General features: G+C 40.4%; 1 protein-coding gene across 6 annotated transcripts in view; it reads right to left on the bottom strand.

The window, feature by feature from the left end:
* Positions 1 to 14,293, bottom strand: part of phactr2 (phosphatase and actin regulator 2) — a 92,461-nt gene that overhangs the window by 25,539 nt on the left and 52,629 nt on the right. The window lies entirely within an intron of this gene.

Raw genomic sequence — 14,293 nt, 5'->3', positions numbered from 1 at the left:
CAGTTTGTGGTTGGCAGAGCAGAGCTCCACCACCCCTCTTCCGAGCCCTCCCTTTCCCTCCCCTCCCCTCTCCTAATCTTCCTTCAACCCACTTCTCTCTGCCTGCGTCTCTGCTCACCTCTGCCTGTCCTGCTGAGACAGAAACAGGAAGAGGAAATGGAGGTGTGGCTTTTCCTCATGGCTGAAGTTCACAACAGGCAAGTCCAGCCAACTGTATTTTGGCAGGCTAGAAAATGCTGTTTTGTTTTTTTTTACAGAATGCAATGCCATGTAGTGAAATAGAAAAGACACTGCTGTTCTCCCTTTTGAAAAAGGTCTTAAAACCTTTATCAGTAAAAAAAGAAAAAAGTTTTTTTTGTAAAGAAATCACTTACAAAAACAAAAAGAGGGCCCTGCTATTATTCACCAGTGTTGAATAAGAGGATCAAATTTAAGTTGAAGAACAAAATCACTGCCAATTTGTTTTATATTTAAATATGAAACTATACACTCCATTGCTATGACAAAAGATATTCAGTAAAAATTAAACCTAGAATTCGAGTAATTTACTTGTTACAACTTTTGTAAGTCACTTTCAGCTTATAGAGACTGACAAACATGTATTTTATATGGTAAACAAATGAAGTGATTAAGTGACTGTACGCTTGTCCACTCCATAGCATATATTGTATATACGGGACACTTTGATGTTGCAATTATCAGAATAACAATCCAATATACGGCAAAAATATCCCCAGTCAAATTAAATAGGCCAGAATATAGTTATTTCAAATGTGAACTACCACACCAGAAATCCAGAAAAGAAACACTGTATCAAACAGTCACAATATTAAATTATTACTATTGATTTGTGATACAATAAAAATAATTATTTTTAATTTAGGATTTTGAATTCATCATTTTTTAAATAAAAATAATTTTGTTGAATGGCATTTATGGACCCAAAGAAAGGAGGAGTTAAAAGTAGAAGAGAACTCAATCCATGACTTATCAAAAAATGTAAACGTACCAGAGCAGAAAAGAACCAAGTCAATGAAAGAATATCATTACAATAAAACATTTCTATTCATCCCCTGCCCTAGCTTATAAAACAAAATGTTAACCCCCTTTCTGTGGTCCTGTTCTACCAATTGACTAAGCAATAAAACTAAAGTTTAAATGTTTCTAGCTGACTGCTGGAGAGACTTTAAATCCACTTCCCAATGGAGGAAGAAGGGTTTAAATATAGATGTGGACGTGAACACTTCAGAACAGAGTAGGCCTCTACAGCTGTACAAATAAGACAACTCCATCGAGAGGGAGGGGGTGTAAAACAGCTATCCAAGTTACTGACTCACTCACGTTTTTCACTGGCTAAGCCGGAAGAAGGGGGGTACTTTGAGCACAGTCTACAATTTTACTGTCCATGATGGCATTCGCACATGCCCCTTTAGTAACAATTACTTAGTGTTTTGTGTCTGGAAATACTTGTAAGAAACAGGGGCATTCACTTTGTTTTACGAACTACATTAAATTACATGACATACAATGGTACACCTTATGTAAGATGGACCACATGTCAGTGCTGGTATGCCTATTATAAGTGGACTCCAAAGCAGCATGAGGAGAGCTCTGCAGTCAGGAGAGACAGAGTTCAACGGTCAAAACTCAAGACACCCTTCCCAGCCTCCCATAACAAGGCTGGATCAGGTTACCAGCCCTGGCGCACCGCCACGGCAACCACTGAGGAGGCCCAGCAGCCCAGCTCAGCCACAGCCACAGCAATGCTAAGTGGCCCCATAGTGCTGGGGGCATGGGGAAGGGGGGACCCACAAATTTGAGCCAAAGCTTGCAAGTACACGTGAGGGGTCAGAAGCCCGAGAGAGATGGCTGCTGCTTGCAGTCAGACAAAGGGGTTTCATTAGAGGCTGCGTGCTACGTGACAGCACAGCGAATCTTCTCCTGGGCACTGTTCTGAGCCCTGCATGCTTCTCACAAGTGCGACAAACACGACTCTGAATGGCCCAACGGAACTGGGATCTGAGGAGTACACATCCACCTCATGGTATCTGTGCAACATCAAGTGATTTCCCCCTGGGATCAATGTTCCCCTAGGATGCTCCTTACTGACCTCAAGGTTTGGGATTATACACAGAGAAGCTGAAAGACCTCCTTCAAGAGGTACAGTCTTTGAACTCGCTGGCCTGGGCCCTTCATGGCTACAAAGTGCATGGGTCATAAATATCTCACAGCCTTCAACTGACAACATTAAGGATGTACAAGGATATACTACAGGGTGGCAGTGTAATATAGGCTAATGGTTAAACTAGACTCATAACTCAAAGGTTGTAGGTTCAATTCCCAGGTGGGCCCTTTAACCAAGGAGCTTCAGTAAATGTCCAGTTGTATAAATGGATTGTACGTAAAAACGTGTTAAAAAATCCAGCTGGTCTAGCAGTCTGCTAAATGCCAAAATGTAATGTGATATAAAGTGAGCGTTAAGAATACAGTCAGCCTTTTCTCAATTCAGCCTCATCGTATTATCAAACAAACAGGTCTGTTTCATAGTAGGCTATAAGCGCACCAATTTGAAAGTTACTGTAGCCATCAACATAGAAAGAGAGAATATAAAGTATTTATTTTTCCTCTTACAGAAGGAAAAGGCAGAAAACATGCTATAACACACATACTTTTTCCCAACTAACATTGGCAAAGTCAACAACGTAATCAATAATCTCTACCAATTCACTATTTGACAGTGGCCTATGGTTGTGTCATGAGACAAGGTTTACAATGAATACTGTTGTAACTCCTATACAACATCAAAAGTATTCAAAATAAGATTCAATGGACTTCAAATTACTAGGGTTAAAAACACCTTATCCCTATTGGAATTCATTATACATGACATTTCCAAAAGTATGTGGACACCTGAAAATCACACCCCTATGTACTTGTTGAACATCCCATTCCAAAACCATGTGCATTAATATGGAGTTGGACCCAATTTTACTGCTGCAGTAGCCTCCACTCCCCTGGGAAGGCCTTTCAGTAGATTTTGGAACATGGCTGTGGGAATTCGCTTCCATTCAGCCACTAGAGCATTGGTGAGGTGCTGGATGCTGGGCGTAAGGCCTGGCTTGCAGTCGGCATTCCAATTCATCCCAAAGGTGTTTAATGGGGTAGAGGTCAGGACTCTGTGCAGGCCAGTCAAGTTCTTTCCCTCCAAACTCAGCAAACCATTTGTTCAAAGACCTTGCACCGGGGCACTGTCATGCTGAAACAGGAAAGGGCCTTCCCCAAACTGTTGTCACAAAGTTGGAAGCACACAATTCTCTAGAATGTCATTGTATGCTGAAGCATTAAGAATTCCTTTCACTGGAACTAAAGGGCCTAGCCCAAACCATGAAAAACGACCCTAGACCAATATTCCTCCTCCACCAAACTTAACAGTTGGTACCACTCAGGCCAGTACACTTGGCACTATGCATTCCACCAAACCCAGATTCGTCCATCAGACTGTCAGATAGTGACGCGTGATTCATCACTCCAGAGAACGCAATACCACTGCTCCAGAGTCCAATGGCGGTATGCTTTATACCACTCCAGTCGATGCTTGGCATTGCGCATGGTGATCTTAGGCTTGTGTACGGCTGCTAGGCCATGGAAACCCATTTCAGGAAGCTCTTGATGAACAGCTCTTGTGCTGACGTTGTTTCCAGAGGTAGTTTGGAACTCAGTAGTCAGTGCTGCAACTGAGAACGGATGATTTTTACATGCTACACACTTCAGCACTCGGCAGTCCCGTGCTCAAGATAGTTTTCAGAGCACAAAGGAGTCACTGACACTGATATATGAATATGGATTTGTATGAAATATGATGTATACATTCCAGATGGAGAGTCAGAGAATAAAGGAGCAGTGCCACAAACGTGTTGTGTACAATTGGGAAAAGATTGCAGTTTGTGAACTGGAACCACAAAGACTAAGAGCTAACAACCTCCCACAGCAACTGGGAGGCAGATTTTGGGACTGAAAACATCCCACATCTACAAAACTATCTTTGTGGACTGGGAACCTCCAATGATAACTGAAATTTCTTTCTGGACTGAGAACCTCCCACTAAACTTTCTGGACTTGGTCTTTTGATTGCAGGACACCATAGCACTTCTGAGGTCTAAAATTCCTCACCACTGCATAATGCCGAAGGATATAGAGAGCAACTTTACAGCTCACTGTTGTCTTGCAATGTTCAACACTCCTGCTCATTGAAACATCTTTCCAACTTATGCATGCATGCAAGTCATATTAAGTATAATAACAGTTTTAAAACTAGAGCTTTCATTTGCTGCATTAGGAGATTAATGATTAAATAAGTACTCTATATTAACAGCACTTGAATGTTTTATGTTTAAGAAACTATGTAACCGATGTTCAGTAATACTTCGGAATCGTTTTGCATGAAATAATTTGAAAAACAAAGTTTGAGATTTATGCCACTTTGATTCATATGAATGTTATGCTTTGGACTGATTTAGCCTACTTAAATTCAATGTGTACTGTGCCGTCACATTGATAAGCCTTATGACTGTTTAAGTGAAGTTATTAATTACGTACACATTTTCAGCAAAAGAAAGACTTCAACACCACCAGTTCGACATCATTCCTACCTGCAAGACTTCTGGAGTACACTGCCACACCTCTTCATCAGAAACTAATTGCCAACCTTCTTGCTAATGTCATCAAATAAAACATGATTCCAATCAGAGTTTTTGAAAGTGAAACATTCAAAATATACTACTGTGAATGTATGGATCCAAGTTACCCAGCACTGTCTCTGTAAATCATGCCAATGTCAGCCTCCATCCTTAATCACCACAAGATGAAGGTGGCTGGTAGCCTTATATCTCTTTTTCAGTCTGCACCATATGTCTGTCTCACTCTGGATCTTTGGTTCAGTTGTCAAAGTCCCAGACAGGCGACTTCCTCCAGGAATGGACACAGAAGCACATTGTGGACCTCTACAAGATATCTACCAAGGTCTGCACAGACTATTCAGCTTTCTTTGAAAACCACGAGACCTAAGAGTAAGACATCAGTGATGATACTGATAAATGTCTGCACCAGTCAGATTTTAATCAGGATATGTTTTCTCTCCGTAGGATGTTTTGCTCAAACTCAGCAGTTTACTGTTGATGATGGTCTTAAATTTAATTTGGCTCATTTCAAATGCTTCCAGCCTTGAGTCCCACTGCCAAACAGGACATCTTGATGTACGACAATTACTTGCAATCCTGGAACTGCTACCCATTGGAATTCCCAGCTGAATATTATTTAATCTGTACACAAAGCAGATGAAGCAAAGCTTGGCACGTCAGTCATGAAGCTATCCATGCCAGCATGCATGAGATAGATGATCATGCCCTTTGAGATCACTACAGATTGTGTATATGGGTCAGACATCATAACCAGCAGCAACAACAGTGCATGCTTAAGGAGACTCAATCACTTGAGTCACTGTTTCTCAATGCACACCAGCAAACCCATTCAGAACTTGAGATGCACTTGATTGATAATGCACTACCAAATGGTATGTTTTACATTCACATTTCAAATTGCCACATGCAGCAACAGTCTTGAAGTTCTGAGTCAGACAGATGAGCTCATCACAGCACAAGAGTTACCCATGAAACCCCCGCTAGTGCATAAAACATGTTTTATTTTTAAGGATCATTCAAGTTCTTCAAACGCCTCAGATGGCAAGACTGACCACAGAGAAATAAAGGATTCCCTCAGCACCTCAGGCCTTCCACCAATAGCTGATTCTCTGCAATTCTGGAAAGGGGTTAGAAACGCTTACCCTGTACTTAGCAAGTTAGCAGCTGAGCACCTTCATGTGCCTTCACCCTCTGCTGCTGTGGAGTGCCTGTTCAGTACTTGCGGGTGGAGGTGGGTAGCAAGCATACAGGCCATAGCATAGGGCACTGCTCATATGTTGACCTGTGTGGCTTGAAGGTGCAAACTTTTGCAAACTGTTCTTGTCTGTTGTTCTTGTTGGACCGCACTTTTAAAGACAAGTATAGGTCTATGATTTATATCCCTCATGCTTCGGATTAATGATCAGTCGTGACAAAATGATGACACACAAACTTTTGAATTATTCTATTCCTTGGCTGTACTGAGGGTTTCTACTCATTATCTGGCTGGGACACAAATGCAAACCAATGTCATATACTGACCAGAGAATCCATTGTAAGCCTACAATATGCCGGAACAAGCATGATAGCCAAACTGGACGAGCAGGAAGAGGAAACATACATCACGAGCAGGAGTACTGAAATACATATAGGCCTACCCTCACTTTCACAAATGGTTTGATAATGTTTTGACTGAAGACTTGGTAATTGATACCCCAGTGTGCCTTGAGAGAAACAAAATCAACCCTGGTAAAGAGAGAGGTAGTGCAGACCATTTACATGTGCATCGAAGCTGGGGGAAGACCATACTAGTACGTGAAATGCTTTGTCACCCAGATATTTATGAGCTACTTATGGTATCTTTTCATCCATTCCATTTCCTACATGAATTTCTACAGCCTCTTATTTTTGGTCTACATCCAACCCCACCTTAATGTCAATAAAGCCGCTGAACAGAATTTTAATGCCATCAACAAATTAGACTCCATCTCCACTGATGCTCCCAAGTTCATCTGAGGTAATTCAAACCACTGCCCTCTGGAAGGTGTTTTAAAAACTCAACTCAAAGTAAAGCCCTGGAAGAGAGATATGGTTCCCTTCTGGGAGCTTACAGGTCATTTCTCATGCCTGGACTTGGTGTCACTGACCATAATTCCAACTTGTTGGCCCCTGCTTACATGCCAGTAGTCAAGTATGCACAGATTGTTGTGAAATCAGTTGAAACTTAAGCACAGACTAGCACTGACTCCCAGAAAAGTTGCCTTAACTGTACCAACCTGGATTCCCTCAGAAAGTCATTTTCTGACCTCAATGAGCAAGTTGATGTTACATCATCATATATCACTTCCTGCATTGATGAAGAAATCCCCTTTAAGTGCATCACTACAATTCCAAACAACAAGCTATAGGTTACAAAAGAGCTCAAGCAAGTAGGAGGTATTCTATTATGTAACAGTCTTCGCAGTTTGATGCCCTCAACTACCTGCTTACCCCTAAGAACTCACTGCAAATAATTACTTGCACTGTCACCAAATGGTTCACTACAAGGGTGCATCCTGTCTCCCCTATTATTCATCCTATACAACGATGACTGTCACAGCCAACATGAAAATCATCATATAGCATCAAGTTTGCTGACGACAGTGTTCTAGTCTCCCATATCTTAGAGCCTGGCCAAACACAGGGACCCTCTCTAGCTGAGTTTGACAATTAGTGTGATTCTGTTACCCCTAGGTGTATGTTTCAAAGACAGAGAAATGAACTTCGAAACAAATAAACACAACATGTGCATCATTCCCTCTACAATTCGTGGTGAAATGGCCAACAAAGTCTGCATCTACAAATACCTTAGAACTGTGATTGCATCCACAAATACCTTGGGAACCCCCACCCTCCCCCCCCCCCCCAAGAAACCCGAAGGAAACCCATGCAGGCACTGGGAGAACATTCAAACTCCACAGATAAAGGCCCCAGCCAGAATTCAAAGCTGGGACCTTCTTCTCCTGCACCACTGTGCTGCCCATTTAATGCCTCCCATACATAGGCTAAGTGGACTTCTAGACAACTAAAGTCTGATGAACTCTCACATTTAAAAAAAAAATATGTTCTAAATTATGCTTTTTTTTTTTTTTTTTTAGCCCTAGAGGTGTGCACATCTTAAGATTCTGCAAAGATTGGGGATCACACACATTACACTCCAACAGGATTAGTTTGGAGATTTTTATCTTAGCCCTCCTCTTCCTAAGGGAAACTCACAAAAAGATCTTCTTGGCATCTCCATGTTCACTCATAGACATGCATATTTAATTGGACAGGAAAGCACGCCTTCAGCTATCCTAAGCTAGTGAAGCCCCGGAAGTAAGCCTGTACTGCGCACGCTGAGGGCAAAACATTGGAGCTCCCATTAAAGTGAACGGGGAATCAGATGTTTGAAGGCAAAATAAAACTTACCCTAGGTATTATAAATCTTGCTTAATGACATTTTGTATGAAAAACAGATTGTGAAAATACATAATATGTAATAAAATCTGAAAATATTATAATAAACATTTTCTCAAAACATCTGAACAACAAAAACTATTGTTTCACAAACTGAGATGCATAATTCCCTTTGGTCCTCAACATGCGCAATAGAAGCTGTTTCCCATTACTTCCTAGGCTTCACCACCTGGCCCCTCCTACCTGCTCCAGTTTCTATGTAAACTCTATGTGTTGACAACTACAGCCTTGTCACAACCAGTGTGCTGACGTTAGACAAATACAGTGCACCTATTGACTGTAAGCAGTAGGATTATAAATCGCAGCACTGACCATCACAAAACGTTTGAGCCTTAAGACTTAAGATAACATTATACATGTTTGATTTTGTTAGAACGGTCACGATGAGAAAAAGACACAAACTAATGAAATCTCACACTACTCGTCAGTCATGATGGGGGAAAACACTGACTGTGGAATTTCTTAAAATATGTCAAATACATGTAAAGCCAGCATAAGATGAACAGAAGGAAATGCAACATTGTTCCCAAAGCCACCAAGCTTTTAAATAACAAGAAAGGTCAATGAAGGACCAACCACTTGGCCACTCCCCCACATTGTACCTGCAACTTTTTAAATAAATTGATTAGGTTTTAATAAAAAAATATATCTTAAGATATATCTGAAGATGACTATGAACTGTGATGTCTATATTTTAAATGTCTGTATGTTCTGCGTAGCTTGTTTGCACTACATGCCTTTTAATTGGCCATGTAGGATAAATAAAGTATTTTACTTGAATTGTAAAAATTCAAAAAAAATCTTTTTTGGTTTCTCTGTTCAGTACAATTTAAAAGTAAAACTACTGAAAGCATGTATGCTAAAATGTCACTGCAACACTCAGGCCAGGTAAAGGGAGTAGAGAGTTTTCTGACTGTCATTCTGCACCTCCCCACCTTTTCTGCATGCATTCTCTGCCTTTGTCTGAATTTCACTGTGAGCACAAGCAACAATTTCCATTCCATTTTCCTTGAGATCTGGCAACATATTCTGGATTCAGTTTCCAACAAAGGCAACACTTGCTGACAATATATTTTTGGTGGCAAAAAACAGGTTTATTTGGTCTTTGGACAAAAGTGAGCATGCAAAGAACTCTCCGTGGGGGGAGGGTGAAAAGCCTATATTTAATTAGCACTACCATCTGCTCAAACACTCTCATCCCAAATAAATTATGAAGCGATTGATTCAGTTCACAAAGGAACAAACAATAGCACTGAGGCAATAAAGGAAAAAAGGAGAGACTGTAGCCACACAATGACATTCACGCTTACACTGGCATGAATACAATATATAGGTGTTGTACAGGGAGCACTAAAAACAAACCTCTTTATTTTCCTGTAAACAGCATTGGCCTGAACAAGGCAAACATCAGTTCCATTTTTTTCCACTGGAAAGCACATTCATAGAAGCTACAAGATGTAGACATGATCCTTACCAATATCAACCGTTTGGAACATCCTTAAGAACAAAGAGAGCACTGGAGAGCTCAGTAATCACAAATCACACAGGTATTGGCTCACTTGAGTTCAGTGACAATGTACATGCAGAGAGCAGCAGCAGAATGAATTGTACAGAAGCATCTAATCTGCTCATGCTCAAGCAAATGCCTCCAAACTCATTGGACAGCGCTTCATCCTACAGCAAGACAATGATCCCAAACATACGGCTAAAGTAACAAATTTGTTTATCAAAGCCAAAAACTGAATTTCTGGCCAAGTCATTCAACCAATTTGCATCCAACTGAACATGTTTCATACGCTGAAGAGCAAATTTAAGGCAACTAGCCAGTGAAACAAGCAGGAGCTGACAATGGCTGAAGGACAGACATGGCAGAACATCACCAGAGAAGATACTTAGCACCTGGTCATGTCTATAGTTCACAGACTTCAAGTAGTCATTGCATGCAAATGATATGACAAAGTAGTACGTGTACTAAATGTGACTACTTTCAATTACATAATATTCATATATCCCAAACATTATGGTGCCCTGAAATGGGAGGGTTATGTATAAAAAAAAGTGCTGTAATTTCTACATGGTGAAATCATGTTGTCGTTCTGGTACCAGCACCTGCAGTAGGGCCGACTGAGAGGGATAAGGACATCAAGTGACATCAGGAAAAATGATGGGCGCAGCAAAGTCCCCAGTCGTATAACCTAGGGAAATAAGACCTCCTGAACTTTGGCCACAGTGTATCAGGCTTCCTCAAAGACACTTCATCTGAAGGGCTTCTCTCCTGGTAATGCCACAGGCATCACTGGTCAAAGCTCGTGACTTCAACAGAGAGCCATACAACTTGAACAAATTCAAATGAATTTCTCTTATTTAGTCGGAAAAAGTGACAGTCCTAACGTCTATGGGAAATCAGTCACGACAATGTATTTTTTAAATCAGTGTTGTGGATAATGTGCCCTTACAGCCACAGCAACATGATACGACTATACAATACAGTGGCTAGGCATATCTCTCACGAACAACAAGCAGTTGGCTGCAAACAGCTGGTGTGTTGCACAGATGGACTAATGCAATAGAAGCCCAACGATCCCCGGCCAACTAAAACCCACCCTACCATACATGACTTCCTGTCATAGCTGGTTTATAATATAGCTGAGGCAGAGGAGAAAATCTGTGACGATGGGGCCCAGCCTGCATTTGTGCCGAATGGCTATACCTATTGTGTCATTCATGAGACCCATGTGTGTCATTTACTTAACTCTGAAACAAGCAGTTACATATAATTTACACTGAAACCATGCATCTGTAACCTGTCGCAGCATACAAAGACAGAAGTCAAGAAAAATGAATTCAAGAGGTATTTTTCATTTTGTTTTGAGGAAGTAGAGTGTTCACTGCCAATGAGAATATTTTTTGCAATGGCGAGATGATGGGTCTGAATGAAGGGGAAGTTTCATTTTAGCAACCCCCATGATGCAATGAGTAACAGTTGCTCTGCAGAGCAGTAGAAGAGTGCAGGACTGTCATATGCCAAACTTCCCTGCACCAATGGCTTGATTTTCCCTATAATACACATTTTCCCACATAATGTACTAGCAGGAAAGAGCTACATAATTTACAGCAGTAATATTGGTACAATATTTTATGATGACAAACTTTAGATGGTAGAACTCTGGACTGAGAACAGTTTGATTTCTTACTGAGGCCATCTCTTCTGATTCCAAGACAAATTGCTTTGAAGCCAATTTTACTGTCCCCTAGTGTGAAAGTTAGAGTACTGTTGAAGCCACATAGGCAGAACCTGTGTTGGAGTAAGCTGGTAAGTCCGTGTGCATAAGATATTTTAGATAACTTTATGATTCATGGCACAAATATAACATCTTCATAAAACTGTATTTTTTATGCCCTTAACACTTAAAGTGGTTTTATTGTCTTTTTTATAACAGGGGCAGGAGCCAGAAGAATTCACTAAGTTAATCATACTAACAGAAGCCTGTTCATAAGCTAACTTATGACAACACTTTTCAGTCTGATAATGTAAAGCCACTTTTTACAACTTCCCTTTTACGAAAGCCCTTCAAAGTGCTGAATATGAATACATGACCATTTACATTATCAAGTTATCTGCCAGGAAGAAACCACTTGACAGTACAAATTTCAGAAACGTGATTTAGCTGGTAGTCATCAAATGTACAATCTGTAATTTGGTAATGCAGTAATTTAGTCTCAAAATTAGGAACATTGTCTGGCAATCTGCTTGGCTGTGATGATCCATGCAGCAGTGATCAAGAGGCCCAGTGAAAGTACAGATACACATTTGCTTCACACAGACTCCGACTCCAAGCTGCCGACAGAGAGAAAACACATTAGCAGGACACTGCCTAAACAGGAATTCATAAAGAGAACTTCACAGAACAAAACTTCCTTGACAAATAGCTTCAGTCATACACTGCATAGTCCAGAAAAGCTGGAAACCGTTCAGTAAAAATCTGTTGTGTTCCTGCTGGAGCAGTGATGCATTGTTTCCAGAAGGGAAAGGTGTGTTTTCCTGGATCGGCCACTTCAGTTCTGCAACTGTGTCCTTGAGCGAGCCTTGTGGAGGCCTCAGCAAAACTGAAATTGTAAACAGTTTCCTTTTCAGGTAATATTTAAATATTTATAAATACACAATATTTTAAATACACTTATCTTGTTCCATACAAATATTGTGAATTTTTGGTCACCATAATTTTTAACCATTATGAATAATTTCTAAACAAAATATGCAATGGGTTCTGTGGATCCATGATATAATGACAATCCAGGCACCTTCAAAGAAAGTATGTTAAGCAGGTCCTACTGTACATTGTTGCTTATCGTGGATGTTGCATAGAAAGTGTGCCATTAGACACAGAGTGGCCACTTTAGGAGCCTTAAGATGAAAAGGTTTAGGAAACAATGAGCTAGAGTAACAGTGGGACATAACTGACAACCTCCCAGGTCCTACAAGCCATTAAGTAGCTGCATCACTTGCTAAAGAGCCAATCAATATCCTTCAAATCTGGAGCAGGGACTAGTTTCAGCTATCTCCCAATAGGCATGCACCCACCAGTCTAAGATCAGTGCCACATGCTGTACTCTAAAAGGCATGGGCAACAAAAAGTTATCTGACTCTTACTTGAGATGGTGGGAGCCTAACTGTCAGAGAACAGGAGCTGGCATACAAACTTGGCATTTCAGCCCACTCCCTTCCTGCGGCAAATTATTATCACTGTAGTTTCAAAGGGAAGAGACCAGTAGGCCACGAAAACATGCAAAAGGGCTTGAGCAGTTTGTTCCCCTTACACGTCAAGGTTCTCTGCAGAGAATGGGGTTTCACCATGAGACCTGAAGTTGGGGGAATGAGGAAACGAAATGGTCAAAATAATTTCATGAAGGGATTGTATGGTACAGCACAAGAAAATAAGCACTGAAATCACTTCAGAACAGAATTTTGGAAAACAGTGATACAGTACATTTAAAAACAAACTAAAGCCAGGGAGAAACTGAGTTGCTGCATCACCTATAATGTCATATATGGGACAAAATGTCTCATATTTGTCAGGACCTATGATGTCAAAGTTTGAAAACAAGGATAGATAATCTAGGTCACGATTTCGGAACCACTCGATTAATGGGTGGTATTAGGTTGTTAAGAGAAGCTGTCTTGTAAAAATTATGGAGAGTAGACCTGTCTTGACCTTCAAGGTCAGCACTTCAGCAGTCTCAGTATCTAATGTCATAACCTTGTCTGTATCAATGTTTCCACCACAGTATTCAATATGTTGTTTTTATACTCAAATATACAAACACCCAAACGCCCCTTTGATACAAGATACTTTACTATATGCAGTGAACACTTATAGAGCTTTTATCACAAACATTGGAGAATTCCCACAGCTTACTGACAGATTAGCTATGTCTTTCAATTACTACATAACATTTTTTCATTCAAGGACAAAAGCACACATATATTGTAAAAGGACAATTTACAAAGCAGTGAGACTGAATAGCATCCTGTGTCAAATTTGATAACAGAACACAAAATGTGGAGTACAACGTGACAAATTAGAAAATGTACAACCCCAGCAACTATTACTCAAGACTCTGCAATTACCCAATTATTAATGGGGATGAATCAAGATTTATGAAGCAAAAGAACAAAAATTAAACTCAATTTTGTAAAGTGAATCTCAAAACTAAACAGACATTACTTGGAAACAAAAACTGAACTGACTGCTCTCAAACTGTACAATGACAGAGGGCTTTTGATGTCAGTAGTAGATCTGAGGGAACAGGAAGTTGAACTGAGGCATTTCCTGTCAAGGCATTATTTTACAGTGTAGGGGCCTCACACAAGATAGAAGAGAAGACCTGCAAAACACAATTTCAACCTAAAATGGTTTACCAAACCAGAGGAATTAAACTTTGTATAATGAATGCATAAAGAAATCAAGAGCAAAAATATTTCTAGAACAATTTAAATGGAAACAGACACCCGTTGCAATGACAAGTCTACTGACTCATATTCCCAATAATACAACATGGAAATTTTATGCCAGCTCCAATGCTCAACTTGTGCTTGGCTTGTGGTTAGTTCGAGACAG

The sequence above is a fragment of the Anguilla anguilla genome, chromosome 2, assembly GCF_013347855.1.
Source record: "Anguilla anguilla isolate fAngAng1 chromosome 2, fAngAng1.pri, whole genome shotgun sequence".
Lineage (NCBI taxonomy): Eukaryota > Metazoa > Chordata > Actinopteri > Anguilliformes > Anguillidae > Anguilla > Anguilla anguilla.
The sequence above is the reverse complement of the archived record's forward strand: the minus strand, read 5'-3'. Positions and strand labels throughout refer to the sequence as shown.